Consider the following 15,460-nt stretch of genomic DNA (forward strand, 5'->3'; position numbering starts at 1 on the left):
TGAGGACATGGGCATGTTGATGAACGTTGCAAAACCCTTAGAAATTCTATAAACCAACAAAGCATGAACAGAACACAGACTGCTTGATGCAAAGCCCTAGTTAAGCACTGCCATGCTAACTCAAAGACATGCACACCACACAGGTAGATAAAGTCCACATTTGGGGGCAAAATTCATCACTTTTCCCAGAGAAATTAATGATAAGGATAAAAATGAAGGGTTTCACTGTCTTCTGACATAGTATCTGCTTTTCTATCTTTGCTTCCAGAATATTAGGCTGAACACCCCACATTTGATGAGAGCAAATTAATAATATTAATATTTGGTGGGACTTCTTTTTCTAGGGTGGAGAATACATGTCCCTTAGAGTCTTTCCATGGGGGCACATTTCAGCACTATCTTTGTCAGCAGTGAACATTCAGGCTGAGCCACTTCGTCCTAAGAGTGGCCTTTGGCCAGGGGATCAGTGTCTCAAAGGGATTGTCTTTCTCAGTCAAGGACCTTGGCAGCAGGAGGGGCTGGGGTTCAACAGGCTCATTAACTCTAAGATCCTCTGGAGCAGAGCTTGTGTATCCTGCTGGTGGATACAACAGGAAAGATGCGTAATTCTCTCCTCTGTCTCGGAGGGGAAAAACAGTAGATATTAGAGAGACAAAGAAGGGATAGAATATTCAAAATCCATCGATCTAAATGAGGTGGGTGAAACTGGAGCCTATTATACAGAGTGAAGTAAGTCAGAAAGAAAAACACCAATACAGTATAAGTGAAGTCGCTCAGTCATGTCTGATTCTTTGCGACCCCAGGGACTGTAGCCTACCAGGCTCCTCCGTCCAAGGAATTTTCCAGGCAAGAGTACTGGAGTGGGTTGCCATTTCCTTCTCCAGGGGATCTTCCTGACCCAGGGATCGAACCCGGGTCTCCTGCATTGCAGGCAGACGCTTTACAATCTGAGCCACCAGGCAAGCCCCAATACAGCATATTAATGCATATATAGGGAATTTAGAAAGATGGTAACGATGACCCAATATGCGAGACAGCAAAAGAGACACAGATATAAAGAACAGACTTTTGGACTCTGTGTGAGAAGGCAAAGGTGGGATGATTTGAGAGAATAACAATGAAACATGTATATTAGCATATGTGAAACAGATGACCAGTCCCAGTTCAATGCATGAAACAGGGCACCCAAAGTGGGTGCACTGGGACAACCAAGAGGGATGGGATGGGGAGGGAGGTGGGAGGGGGGATCAGGATGGGGGACACATGTACACCATGGCTGATTCATACCAATGTACGGCAAAAGCCACCACAATGTCGTAGAGTAATTAGCCTCCAATTAAAACAAATAAACTGATTTAAAAGAACAAGAATCCATTGATCTACATTTCTGCCTCTTCTGTGTACACCTCAGATCATTTGCAGGGAAATAAGGCACAGTCATGGAAATATAAACAAGGACCTACTCATAAGATACCAGTTGCTTTGGCCTTCTCAGGAAGGAGAGCCGAAGTACATCTGCTTGTAGTTTTACGGAATGGAGGGGGGAAACCCCCACCTACCACATCCCCATCTCTATACACACTGGGATTCAGGCAACCCGCATAATGATCAAAATCCTGCTCACATGCAGTGTAGAAAGGCTGCAAGATCAAGAAAAGATAAATCAGAGAGAATGACATGGCAGGGGCTGCCCAACAGAGGGACCACGTCCTGTGTCCAGGCTGAGCTCAGGAGAAGACACGTCAGCATCTGACCCCTGCTCTGCTCTCAGGAAGGAAAATGTCCCCTCCTGTACAGCACGCATATGCCCACTACCACTCTGTCTCTCAGCCCATGGAAGCACTGCAGGGTAGGTGCCAGGCTGGTGTGCCAGACGAGGGCACAGTTAGAGCCAGAAGGTTGGTGTGTATGAGGCAGTCTGTACTGAGACCTCACTCTCAGTGTCACTGTGACAGGGGCAGCCTGGCTTCCCCTTCTTTTCAGTGCTTCAGATCAGTCCCATGGGGGACCTCTGGGGAGGCTCTTGTCCGGGGCTCTGCACCTGTTCCCCTCCATCCTGGTGAAAACCAAGGAGGAAAGACATGTTCTTCCCCTTGCCTCTTTGATTTCACAACAGCTAGTCAAACTTCAGGGCTTGGGGGCAGAAAGGGAGGTATGGGGGAGACAAGCCTATCATGGCATTGAGAAATCTGTCAGCCCGTGCCCATGATCGACGTCCCTGCCCAGAGCCCCTGGTGGTTGTGTTCCCACTGCTCTCACAGACTTGGCAGGGCTCGAACAGGCTGGTTTCAAATCATCTTAGGACTCTTCAGCATAGTGTCAAATGATGCCTTAGCACTTAGGTAAAAAATAAACATCAGTTATTGATAATGGCATATGTAATCAAGATTTTTGTCACTTTTTTAACTCAAAAAGTTATTTCAAATCTATCTTAGCAAGAACCTAACTTTACGTCTTAAAGAATTAGGAAAAGTAGAGAAAACTAGGCCTTGCAGGACACGCAAGAATCACGGGTCAGGAAGAGCCCCTGGAGTAGGAAATGGCAACCCCCTCCAGTATTCTTGCTTGGAAAATGCCATGGACAGTGGAGCCTGGTGGGCTACAGTCCATGGGGTCCCAAAGAGTCAGACACGGCTGAGCAACCGAGTGCGTGCACACACACACATACACACACACACACACACACACACACAGGGAAAACTGAAGTCTATCAAACAGAATGCAACCCTAGAGATTAGAACAGAGATAAATAATTCAGAAGAGAAAAACAATATTCAAAGCCATAAAAGTTGGTTCTTGGAAAAGATCAACAGCATTGACAAACCTTTAATCCCATTGACTGAGAAAGTACAGAGAAGACTCAAACTATTAAAATAATAAATGAGGAAATCCCTGATGGATCACTGGCTGGGATTCAATGCTCTCACTGTGGTGGCCCAAGTTAAATCCTGGCCTGCAAGCTGTGTGACCTGATCAAAAAATAAAATAAGAAATGAATGTGTGGGCATTACTCCTGAATAGACAGAAATAGAAATAATTATATAAAAATACTATGTCCAGCTGCACACAAACAGATTAGATAACCCAGATAGTATGAATAATTCATGGAGATGCTCCCACCAAAACTGAATCATGAAGAAATAGAAAATATAAGTAGACCAGTAAGAAGATTGAATCAGCAACCCAAAAAGTCCAACAAAGGTCAACCTTGGACCATATGAATTCAGTGTTGAATTCTACCAAACATAAAATGTTAGTTAAGGATAATCATTTACAAATGCTTCCCAAAAATGAAGGAGAAGCAACACTTTCTAACTCATTCCATGAGGGCTGTAGTATCCTTTTACCAAAGGGAAACAAAGCCATTACAAAAAAGAAACCTCAGATGAATATCTTCATGAAGGCTAATAAAAATATCTTCAGCAAAATACTACCAAGTAGAAAGAGGAGGAACGCAAGGAAACTCTAACATGATAGAGGCCATGAAAAAGCCCCAGGGGGCATCTCACTCAATAAAGTCTGAAAATATTTTCCATAAGACTGTGAACAAGAGAGAGACATTAGCTTTTGCTGTTTCTAATCAAATAGGACAGGAATTTCTAGCCAGAGCAATTAGGCAAGAAAAAGAAATACCGAGGCATCCACACAGGGAAGGAAGAAATAAAGTTATCTCTGTTCGAACATGACATGAACTTGTACATAGAAATTCCCAAAGATTACACACACACGTTAACATACCCACACAAAAACCACAAACACACACACATTCACTTTCAGAGACAATAATAAGTGAATTTGGCAAAGTTGCAAGATACAAAGCAGCATAAAAATCACTTGTGTTTCTGAACAATAACAGCGAACAGTACAAAGAGGAATAAAATTCTTAGGAATAAACATAGCCAATGAGGCAAAAAACTTGTACTCTGAAAATTACAAACCACTGCTAAAAAAAACTAAAGGAGACATGATTAATGTAAAGATGTTCCATGTCATGGATTGAAAGATTGATGCTGCTAAATGACAGTACTAACCAAAGTGACCTACAGGTTCCATTCAATCATATCAAAATTCTGATGACCTTATTACAAAAAGTGAAACATTTATTTGACTCAGAAGAGTCAAGATCTCCATCTTGCACTTGATTTTACAAGGTGTTTCCAGAGAATAATGTTCAAACTGCCAGATGGAAATACGTTAGCTCCAATCCTTGGGTGGATTTTGGGGTGCCTGTTTACTACTCATTCCAATATTTTAACTGGTCAGGCTGTGTGCATGCATGTCCACCCGCTATCAATCTGGTGGCATCTCCTTCTGCACCCCTTCACGCTGCTCATCTTGTGCCTCATCTTTTAAAGTTCCCAACAGGAAGCTTTGAAAGTTTCACACCCCATGACAAAAACACTTCTTAAGTCAGTGGTAAGAACATAGCCATCCCAAGGACTACAAACTCTGGGTTCAGGTCCATCTGCTCCTTTAGGACACATTGGTAACATAAGGCAATGGCACCCCACTCCAGTACTCTTGCCTGGAAAATCCCATGGACAGAGGAGCCTGGTGGGCTGCAGTCCATGGGGTCACTAAGAGTCAGACATGACTGAGCGACTTCACTTTCACCTTTCACTTTCATGCATTGGAGAAGGAAATGGCAACCCACTCCAGTGTTCTTGCCTGGAGAATCCCAGGGATGGAGGAGCCGGGTGGGCTGCCATCTATGGGGTCGCACAGAGTCGGACACGACTGAAGCGACTTAGCAGGTAACATGAATGAGGGTGTAAACTGGTGATTGTCTGAGATGATGGGCCTCAGGCCTGCAATGTGGAAGACCTAGATTGGGAAGGTCTCTGGGCTGGGAAGATCCCCTGAAGAAGGGAATGGCTATCCACTCCAGTATTCTGGCCTGGAGAATTCCATGGACCGTATAGTCCATGGGGTCGCCAGGAGTCAGACACGACTGAGCGACTTTCACTTTCCCATTCATGGACCTAGAACCATGGGTCCAGAAGTCCAGAAGTCAACACTGGCAGGAAAAGACAATGTAAAATTCCTGGGAATAACCCTACCAAAGGAGGGGAAAAACCTGTACTCAAAAAAGTATGCCATTGATAAAGGAATTGAAGAAGACACAAAGAGATGGGAAGATATTTTGTGTTCATGGATTGGAAGAATTAATACAGTTGATTAAATTGTTAAGTATGTTAAAATGAACATCCTACTCAAGGCAATCTACAGATTCAAGGCAACCCCTATCAAAATACCATGGCTGTATTTCCGTAGAGTCACAGATGTAGAAAAGTAACATAATTACCAAGTGGATAAAGAGGAGAGGGATACATTGGGAGATGGATTGACACAAACTACTATCTATAAAATAGATAACTAATAAGAACCTACACTATAGCATAGGGGACTCTTTACTCTTTAATGACTCTTTTCTTTATACAGGAAAAGTATCTTAAAAAAAGAGTGTACATATGTATGTGAATAACTGATCTGCTGTACAGCTGAAACTAAAAGTACATTGTAAATTAATAATACTCTGTAAAAATAATTTTAAAAAAGAACATATGAAGATAAATAAAATTATTCATGAAAAAAACCAATGGCACTTTTCACAGAACTAGGATTAATAATATTGAAAAATTGAAAAAAAAAAAAAAGGAGACTGAATAGTCAAAACAGTCTTGAGATAAAAGAAAAGAGCTGGAGGAATCACTGTCCATGCATGACAGTTACTCTTACTTGTCAACTTGCCTGGGCTAAGGCTTGCCAGGTGGGTGGCTAAGCACTGTTTCTGGGTGTACTCTTGAGGGTGTTTCCGGCAGAGACTAGCATTTGGTTCTGGTAAATGAAGTAAAGAATGCCCCCTCACCAATGTGATCACATGTTTTCCAGTTTCCTGAAGGCCAGAATAGAACCCAAAGTGAAGGAAGGTCAGTCCACCCTCACTTTCTGAGCTGGGACATCCATCTTTTCCTGCCCTGGGACATCAGAACTTCTGGTTCTCAGGACTTCAGACTTGGACTCATGCCACCAGCTTTTCTGCTTCTCCTGCTTGGAGATGGCCATCTCTGGGACTCCTCTATCTTATAACCCTGCGAGTCAATTCCTATAATAAATTTTTAGATATGTGTGAAAAGTTATGGTGAAACGATCGTGTTTGTGTCTGAAATGGATCAATGCGAGTAAAATCGCAAATGAATTTTATCAAGAAAGGATTTAGACTCCTACGATGCTGTTGCTAGTTTATTGCTGTGTGTCACTCAAAAGATGACATCTGTGTAAGTGTAGTTAGTGGATGGATTTTAGCTCTTTCAGGAGGTAAGGGTTTAGTATTTGGAAAATGTATTACATAGATTGCTCTGGATTTGGCACTTGATAATGACCTTCACCTTTCTGTCATTGTAGACTACAATTTGAGAGACATTTTTCAAGGGACAGACCAGGATAGAATATTCAAATTAGTTGAGACCTTCCCCATGTATGGTAGTCTTTAGCCTCCATTTTATTCAAATTTCACATTTTAATTTTACAAAGAAAGCTCAAAAATGATGCCCAACTTCACAGAGGAAACAGTGAGAACATGAAACAGGCCAAGCAGAAAACCAGCATAAGCTCTAGACACCCTGTGAGACTGACCAGCTGCCTATTCCAGAGGTCAGTGACTAGAATATACCTCGGGCTGACAGCGAGTTCAGGGGCAGCCAATGGGAGGAGACCTTGGAGAACAAGAGACTGCAGGGACTCCAGGTGAAGGAGAACTTCTATGTCCTTTGGATTTTACAAATGCCTTAACAACAATTGCACCACGTACTTCAGGCGAATCCCTGGACCAACCTAAGGGTGCGTGAGGGTCTGCATACCAGCCCTCATAAAGCCAAGCAGTGTCCATAGCAGTCATAGATGAGTACAGGAATGGGCCTGGGTCTCTCACAGCCCCTCTGCAGGAAACAGGTTACTTTTGGAGATATCAAGAGTCAAATGCAGGTTGTGAAGAAAGAGGAGAATCTGACTCTGGCCTTGATGGCAGCTGGGATTGTCAGGGAGGCAGAGAGAATGAGGAACCAAGAAAGACCCTAAGAAAAGGGTGGAAGGGCTACATTGGTGCTGAAGGAAAGGAGATTAGGGTGGTCCTTGAGAAATTTGCATCTGACAGATTTCACCTTTACCAGCCTCTCCTTGCAATGTCCTCTGATCTTCAAGCCTCATGGGAAACCTCAGTTTGAATTTCCCATGATTGGTCTTCATTTTTATACTAAGATCCATAGGCTAATTGAAACAGAAGGTCTACTTAATATTTGAAGTTACATTTGTGTCTTCTTATAGTTACACTCAAGGAAGAGATGATACCTATTCAAATGAGAATTTTCTGTTAATATAAAATCTGATCCTATAAAGTATGATTTTATTAAGATTGGCTTTGTATCTGATTTTAACAAAATCCAGCAATATTTTTCTTCTCTGTTACTCAATTCAGACATAGATAATTCTTTATACTAAGTTAAGTACTTTAGTCATTCAAAAGTTGCCATTTCCAGTATGTTGGAAATGCATGATTTAAGAGGATGAGGAAAATACATAACAAATATTAAAAATTGGCTAAATCATCGTTTAGAGGTAATTTACAACTTTTTCATCTCATTTGAATTAGTATTTTATTTTAAAGTTGCATTGTAAAAGTTAAGGAGTTATAGAGACAAGTGGGAAAACCATGTATAACTTCGATATTTTACCCAAATATAAACCTTTACACTAAGGGTCAGTTGGTGAAACCAAACAGACAAGATACAGCAAAGTGTGGTGAGAAGTTTGAGTTCGAGAACGACCTTTGCAGATTGGAGGAGTGGCCGAACTAATGGAGATGTGCTTTGTCACTGTGGTTGTTTAGTCGCTAAGTTATGTCCAACTCTTTACGACCTCATGGACTGTCGTCTGCCATGCTCTTCTGTTACTGGGATTTCCCAGACAAGAATACTGGAGGGGGTTGCCACTCCCTCCTGCAGAGAATCTTTCTGACCGAGGGATCGAACTTGGGTTTGATCTGCTGCTTGACAGGCAGATTCTTTATCCCTGTGCCACCGGGGAAGCCCCAAGGATGTGCTTACTGGGTACTTAATTATGGAGGAAATGGCTAGGTTTTTTATCAACCATTTGTCCTCTGTGGTGCATTTCACACAGATGCAGTAGCTGTTTTTCCAGAGCAGAGCATTTATGGGTTTGTTGATCTAAAATAAAGTCAATAGTATTATTAAGGGAAATCAAATGAATGCTCCCCTCCTGACAAGGATGTGCAAACACATTACATGTATCTCATTTAATCCTAACACCTTCTAAACATTAAGCTCACTTTCTAGAAGCAAACAATGAGGCTCCAAAAAGTTAAGTACTTATAAAGGTCTCACAACCACACTTTGGCAGAGGCAGACACAGATTTTTATTACCATTATCATTTTTAATAGTCAGTGAATGACTCATTTTTAAAGATGTGGGGTTTTTTGTCCATTTGTGGATGTTCTACCATGAGAGGAAAGCAGAGAATAACCACCTGAAATGACACTGTATGAGGTCCTTGAGCTTTTTTTTCCAGAATATTTCCTGGGCACAGACATCCTATATCCTATGAGAAGTTACCCTATGAGACTAGAGATCTCTTCAAGAACATTAGAGATACCAAAGGAATATGTCTTGCAAAGATGAGCACAATAAAGGACAGAAATGATATGGACCTAACAGAAGCAGAAGACATTAAGAAGAGGTCGCAAAAATACACAGAACTATACAAAAAAGATCTTAATGACCCAGATAACCACAATGATGTGATCACTCCCCTAGAGCCAGACATCTTGGAGCGTGAAGTCAAGAGGGCCTTAGGAAGCATCACTATGAACAAAGCTAGTGGAGATAATGGAATTCCAGTTGAGCTATTTCGAATCCTAAAAGATGATGCTGTGAAAGTGCTGCACTCAATATGCCAGCAAATCTGGAAAACTCAGCAGTGGCCACAGGACTGGAAAAGGTCAGTTTTCATTCCAATCCCAAAGAAAGGCAATGCCAAAGAATGCTCAAACTACTGCACAATTGCACTCATCTCAATGCTAGCAAAGTAATGCTCAAAATTCTGCAAGCTAGTTTTCAACAGTACGTGAACCACAAACTTCCAGATGTTCAAGCTGAATTTAGAAAAGGCAGAGGAATCAGAGATCAAATTGCCAACATCTGCTAGATCATAGAAAAAGCAAGAGAGTTCCAGAAAACCATCTATTTCTGCATTATTGACTATACCAAAGACTTTGACTGTGTGAATCATGATAAACTGTGGAAAATTCTTAAAGAGATGGGAATATCAGACCACCTTACCTGCCTCCCGTGAAACCTGTATGCAGGTCAAGAAGCAACAGTTAGAAATGGACATCAAACAACAGACTAGTTCAAAATTGGGTAAGGAGTATGTCAAGGCTGTATATTGTCACCCTGCTTATTTAACTTTTATGCAGAGTACATCGTGTAAAATGCCTGACTGGATGAAGCACAAGCTGGTATCAAGATTGACAGGAGAAATACCAATAATCTCAGATATGCAGATGACACCACTCTAATGGCAGAAAGGGAAAAGGAACTAAAGAACCTCTTGATGAAGGTGAAAGAGGAGATTGAAAAAGCTGGCTTAAAACTCAACATTCAAAAAAACTAAGTTCATGGCATCTGGTGCCATCACTTCATGGCAAATAGATAGAGAAACAATGCAAACAGTGAGAGACTTTTTTGGGCTCCAAAATCACTGCAGATGGTGACTGTCTCCATGAAATTAAAAGAGGCTTGTTCCTTGGAAGAAAAGCTATGACCAACCTAGACAGCATATTAAAAAGCAGAGACATTACTTTGCCAACAATGGTCTGTCTAGTGAAAACCATGGTTTTTCCAGTAGTCATGTATGAATGTGAGAGTTGGACCATAAGAAAGGCTAAGCATTGAAAAACTGATGCTTGTGAACCATGTTAGAGAAGACTCTTGAGAGTCCCTTGGTCTATGAGGAGATCAAACCAGTCAATCCTAAAGGAAATCAGTTCTGAATATTGACTGGAAGGACTGATGCTGAAGCTGAAACTCCAATCCTTTGGCCATCTGATGCAAAGAGCTGACTCATTAGAAAAGACACTAAAGCTGGGAAAGATTGAAGGCAGGAGGAGAAGGGGACGACAGAGGACGAGATGGTTAGATGGCATCACCAACTCAATGGATATGAGTTTGAGCAAGCTCCAGGTGATGGTGAAGGACAGGGAATCCTGGTTTGCCTCAGTCCATGGTGTCACAAAGAGTCAGACACAATGAGTAGTGAGCGAACAAGTAGTGTGCCTCATTATCACAGCATCAGCGTCTTCCATCTAGAAACTATTCTCTTCCTTCTAACCAAGTATGAAAGGATGGTAGGAATGTCATCAGGCATACAAGTTCTCAAAGTCATTACTACATAGAAAGCTGCATGTGAAAGATTTGATAAAGTGCATAATAAAGTAGACAGATTGTCATTGATTTATGAAATAAAACTGATTAGATGGCTTGGTGATATTTGGTGAGCATTTTAAAAAGAAGAAAGTTAACCATCTCTCTCTCTTTAGTTGCTAAGTCATGTCCGACTCTTGAGACCCCGTGGATGTAGCCTGCCAGGCTCGTCTGTCCGTGGGATTCTTCAGGCAAGAATACTGGAGTGGGTTGCCATTTCCTTCTCCAGGGGATCTTCCCGACCCACAGATGAAACCCAGGTCTCCTGCCTTGCAGGCAGATTCTTTACCGACTGAGCTACGAGGGAAGCCCAAGTTAACCATAGACATGCTTAATTATATGTCTACATCGTATCAACAGTGGAGGGTGGGGGTACAGAGTGATTACCTTCTATCAGAATTCTCATTACAAGGCCAGAAATACAGACAGCTTCTTAAAGCTGCTCATTTTCTGCAAAATTATGACCATAATTCTCTCTTCCCTTCAGATGCCTCAGTCTGTGTGCAGCCAGACCTGTGTTCCAGGATTCATGAAAATTCCAGAGGAAGGAAAGCCCATCTGCTGCTTCATCTGTGTTTCATGCACAGGGAGAGAAATTTCCAATCAGAGAGGTATAAAATAAGTTTGCACTTTATGGCAACTTCTCCCCATGAATACTCTCAATAAGAAGAAAACCAAGGGGACTGGCATCAGGGCCAATATGTACCATTGCTCTCAATTCATGCTTCCACTCATTCTTGCAACAGCTCCATGTTTTAATCACTATTGTTTCCCAATTATGGGTAATCTCAGGTCTGCCTGTGGTCTTCCTATTAGGCTCCACTGCAGCACTGTTTCCAGGGGAAAATCTCATTCTGAAGTTTCATCAGGGACCATGCTAAAGCCTGCCATAAAATATAACATATATGATCAACAAGGCAGCCTGTGGGTGCCTTGAAAGCTAGAGACTTAATACTTTTCACACCCAGATGATAAGCACAGAGCATGTACATGTAAATTAAAACAGAAATATTTTATTACCTTATGTACCAAGACCTGAATACTGCACAACTTATCAAGTGTGTGTAACTAAGACCAGGACTCTACCCTTTGGAGTATTACAATATAAAAAAAGAAAAAGACGTCATTCTAATTTAAATCACAACCTACAGCCCCTAAATGTAGCTGTTGCTTGAAATAGAGATTTATAAACTTATGTACTGAAACAAAACACGTTACTATAACATATTAAGTGGAGGAGGATTACAGCGCTTCAATTTTCTAAAACATTAAGTTTATTGTAATGAATTGAGTCCTTCCATCACTACTGGGTAATTCCAGTCACCTTAAGAGTAGAAGTCATTGCATTTTGATCACTTGTCAAATAAATATTCTCAGGTATGAACAAGATATTTATAAAAATAATTCTCAAAAAAAAATAATTCTCTTGTTCATGGACTTACTGAAGGATTTGTAACATCAAATAAGTGTTTAAAACAAGAGACATATAGAGGAACACGGGACTAGAGAGCTAGACTAAACAGACATATGTTAGTGGGTGCCACACATGTCTCTGAAAGGACAGAGAGAGAGGCCAGGAGAGGTGTCTGCTCTATGAATCGAGACCAGGTAGCTGGGAGAAAGAAATGTGAATGAGAATTACATTGCTTTTGTTAGGACTTTGTACTACTGCATGAGAGTCAGCCATAAAAATAATAGGAACTTTTGGGGAGGAGTAGGAGAAGGCAATGGCACCCCACTCCAGTGTTCTTGCCTGGAGAATCCCAGGGATGGGGGAGCCTGGTGGGCTGCCATCTGTGGGGTCGCACAGAGTTGGACACGACTGAAGCGACTTAGCAGCGGAAGCAGGCAGACTATTGCCTATTTGAATAAATATAATTGAAACAGAGCCAAGTTCATTAATTTATGTATTTATGACTGATCTTGTTTCATAACAGCAGAGGGGAATAAATGCCACAAAGACCACATAGCCGTGTAACACTGAAGTTATTTACTACCTGCTATTTTACAAAGAAAAAAAAAATTAAGCCTGATTTAGGGAGGTGTACCTGAATGGAAATTTTTTAAAAATTCATCAGTAATTAAGATATCACCATCACAAATATATAAGACAATAGAAATCCACTCAGACACCAAATTATTTCTATTCAATCAAATTATGTTCAAATTTTGTATAGAAAAATTGTACAAGACTGGTCATAGAAAAATGAAAGAGTAGAATGTGGAAACATTTGTTCTACCAGATATCAAGTTATATACAAAAAGCAGCCCATAGGAATCAGGGTAATGACACAAGAGGATGCCCCAGGAGGGCTAGGTGAACATTCCTTCTCAGTATATGTATGAATAAGGAAAGCTTTGACTTTGACTTCACCAGGAAAATTGCAGAAGCCATGGTGGCTCAGACAGTAAAGCATCTGCCTGCAATGCAAGAGACCAGGGTCCGACTCCTGGGTGGGGAAGATCCCCTGGAGAAGGAAACGGCAATCCACTCCAGCACTCTTGCCTGGAAAATCCCATGGACAGAGGAGCCTGATAGGCTACAGTCCATGAGGTCGCAAAGAGTCGGACACCACTGAGCGACTTCACTTTCTTTCACTTTCATGGCAGGACAAATCTTAGGATGAAGAAGACACTGGGACAGTAGAGAAAAAATTGGGATGAAATCCATATCCTTGTTGGGATCGCTGAGCCAACATTGTCCCACAATATGCTGAAGATCCAGACTGATTGTGTTTTGTCTTACCTATAACTGAAAGCGTTCTTCCTAGGTTATGAATATATACTTTTAATCTTGTTCTTGAGTATGACATCAGAGGCAGTTTGTATGCACAATGAGAGGAAAGGTGACCATGTTAAAAAAAAAAAAAAAGGCCAAATATGGAGAATTTCTGAAAATGAAATGGTGAGTCTCTGCTTTTTCCCTAGATGCCGAGCACTGTATCCAGTGCGCAGCTCAGTTCAATTCAGTTCAGTTGCTCAGTCATGTCTGACTCTTTGTGACCCCATGAATTGCAGCACGCCAGGCCACCCTGTCCATCACCAACTCCTGGAGTTCACCCAAACTCTTATCCATCGAGTTGATGATGCCATCCAGCCATCTCATCCTCTGTCGTCCCCTGCTCTCCTGCCCCCAATCCCTCCCAGCATCAGAGTCTTTTCCAATGAGTCAACTCTTCGCATGAGGTGGCCAAAGTATTGGAGTTTCAGCTTTGGCATCAGTCCTTCCAAAGAACACCCAGGACTGATCTCCTTTAGGATGGATTGGTTGGACCTCCTTGAAGTCCAAGGGACTCTCAAGAGTCTTCTCCAACACCACAATTCAAAAGCATCAATTCTTCGGTGCTCAGCTTTCTTCACAGTCCAACTCTCACATCCATACATGACCACTGGAAAAACCATAGCCTTGACTAGGCAGACCTTTGTTGGCAAAGTAATGTCTCTGCTTTTGAATATGCTATCTAGGTGGGTCATAACTTTCCTTCCAAGGAGTACGTGTATTTTAATTTCATAGCTGCAATCACCATCTGCAGTGATTTTGGAGCCCCAAAAAATAAAGTCTGACACTGTCTCCACGGTTTCCCCAGTTTGTGCCCAGCTCAAGAGCATCCAAATAGTGAGAGAAATCGCTGCCTCCCTAAGGACTTGACCTCTCTGGGCTTTGATGATCCTTTGGGGGTGTCTCTGGCCTGCACGGCTCTCTGTTTATCTGCCATCACAGCTGAGGTTTTGTGGGTCTTTGTGAAGTAACAAGACACCCCCATAGTCAAGGCAAATAACTGGACTCTCAGCTAAGTCCTGCTCATCTCCCTCCTCCTGTGTTTCCTCTGCTCCTTACTTTTCATTGGTCATCCCAACAGAGCCACCTGCATCCTCCAACAAATCACATTTGGAGCTGGGCTCTCCATAGCTGTTGCCAGTGTTTTGGCCAAAACCCTGACTGTGAACCTGGCATTCAAGACCAGGAAACCAGGAAGAACCATGAGGTGGTAACTGGTAACAGGAGCTTCTAACGATGTCATCCCCTTGTGCTCTCTGATCCAAGTGATTCTCTGTGGAGTCTGGCTGGGAACCTTGCCCCCTTTCCTTGAGATGGACACTCATTCTGAGCCCAAGGAGCTCATAATCATGTGCAATAAGGGCTCAGTCACTGCCTTCTACTGTGTCCTGGGATACTTGGGCTCCTTAGCCCTGGGAACCTTCTCCCTAGCTTTCCTGGCCAGGAACCTGCCTGACACCTTCAGTGAAACCAAGTTCCTGGCCTTCAGGATGCTGGTGTTCTGCAGTGTCTGGGTCACCTTCCTCCCTGTATCGCACCAAGGGCAAGGTCATGGTGGCCGTGGAGATCCTCTCCATGTTGGCCTCCAGTGCTGGGCTCCAGGGCCGCATCTTTGCCCCAGAGTGCTACATTATCCTCCTGAGACCTGAGAAGATCACTTTGAAAGTTTTAAAGAATTTAAGTTCCCAGTGAAGTAGACATTCTTAGGTTTTATCTCATAAGTCTCTATCTCATTTTTAGGATTTTGAAAAATAGAACATTTAAATACTATATATGATTTGTAATATCTGAATGCATTATGTCAAATTTACTATTATATCATATGTTCATTCAGATATTTAAAAATAACCAAAATTGCTTTACCGCTGTTGACCGGGTAACCTACCCTCTCTTTTTAAAAGTATCGGTATATAACTACACTCAGTCCTCAAGACTCACTCATAGGCTTTCTGTTCTAGACTAATGGCACGCCTCAAAGCCTTTGCTATTGAATCCAACCATTTCTTCCATCATTAAATATGCAGTAAGCACAGCGTCCATTTTTTCAGCCTCTCCTCCATCTTAGTAACCGTATTTTATAACTAAGAACTTGTCGAAGCACTCTTTGTTGTATCTGCCCCGGGTATTTTGTTTGTTTGAGTCAACTGACAGTCAGTTGTAAAGATCCGTACTGAGTTGAATATA

General features: G+C 42.0%; 1 pseudogene; it reads left to right on the forward strand.

The window, feature by feature from the left end:
- VN2R403P (vomeronasal 2 receptor 403 pseudogene) lies at nucleotides 10,934-14,953 on the forward strand (annotated as a pseudogene).

The sequence above is a fragment of the Bos taurus genome, chromosome 7, assembly GCF_002263795.3.
Source record: "Bos taurus isolate L1 Dominette 01449 registration number 42190680 breed Hereford chromosome 7, ARS-UCD2.0, whole genome shotgun sequence".
In the NCBI taxonomy this organism is placed as follows: Eukaryota; Metazoa; Chordata; class Mammalia; order Artiodactyla; family Bovidae; genus Bos; species Bos taurus.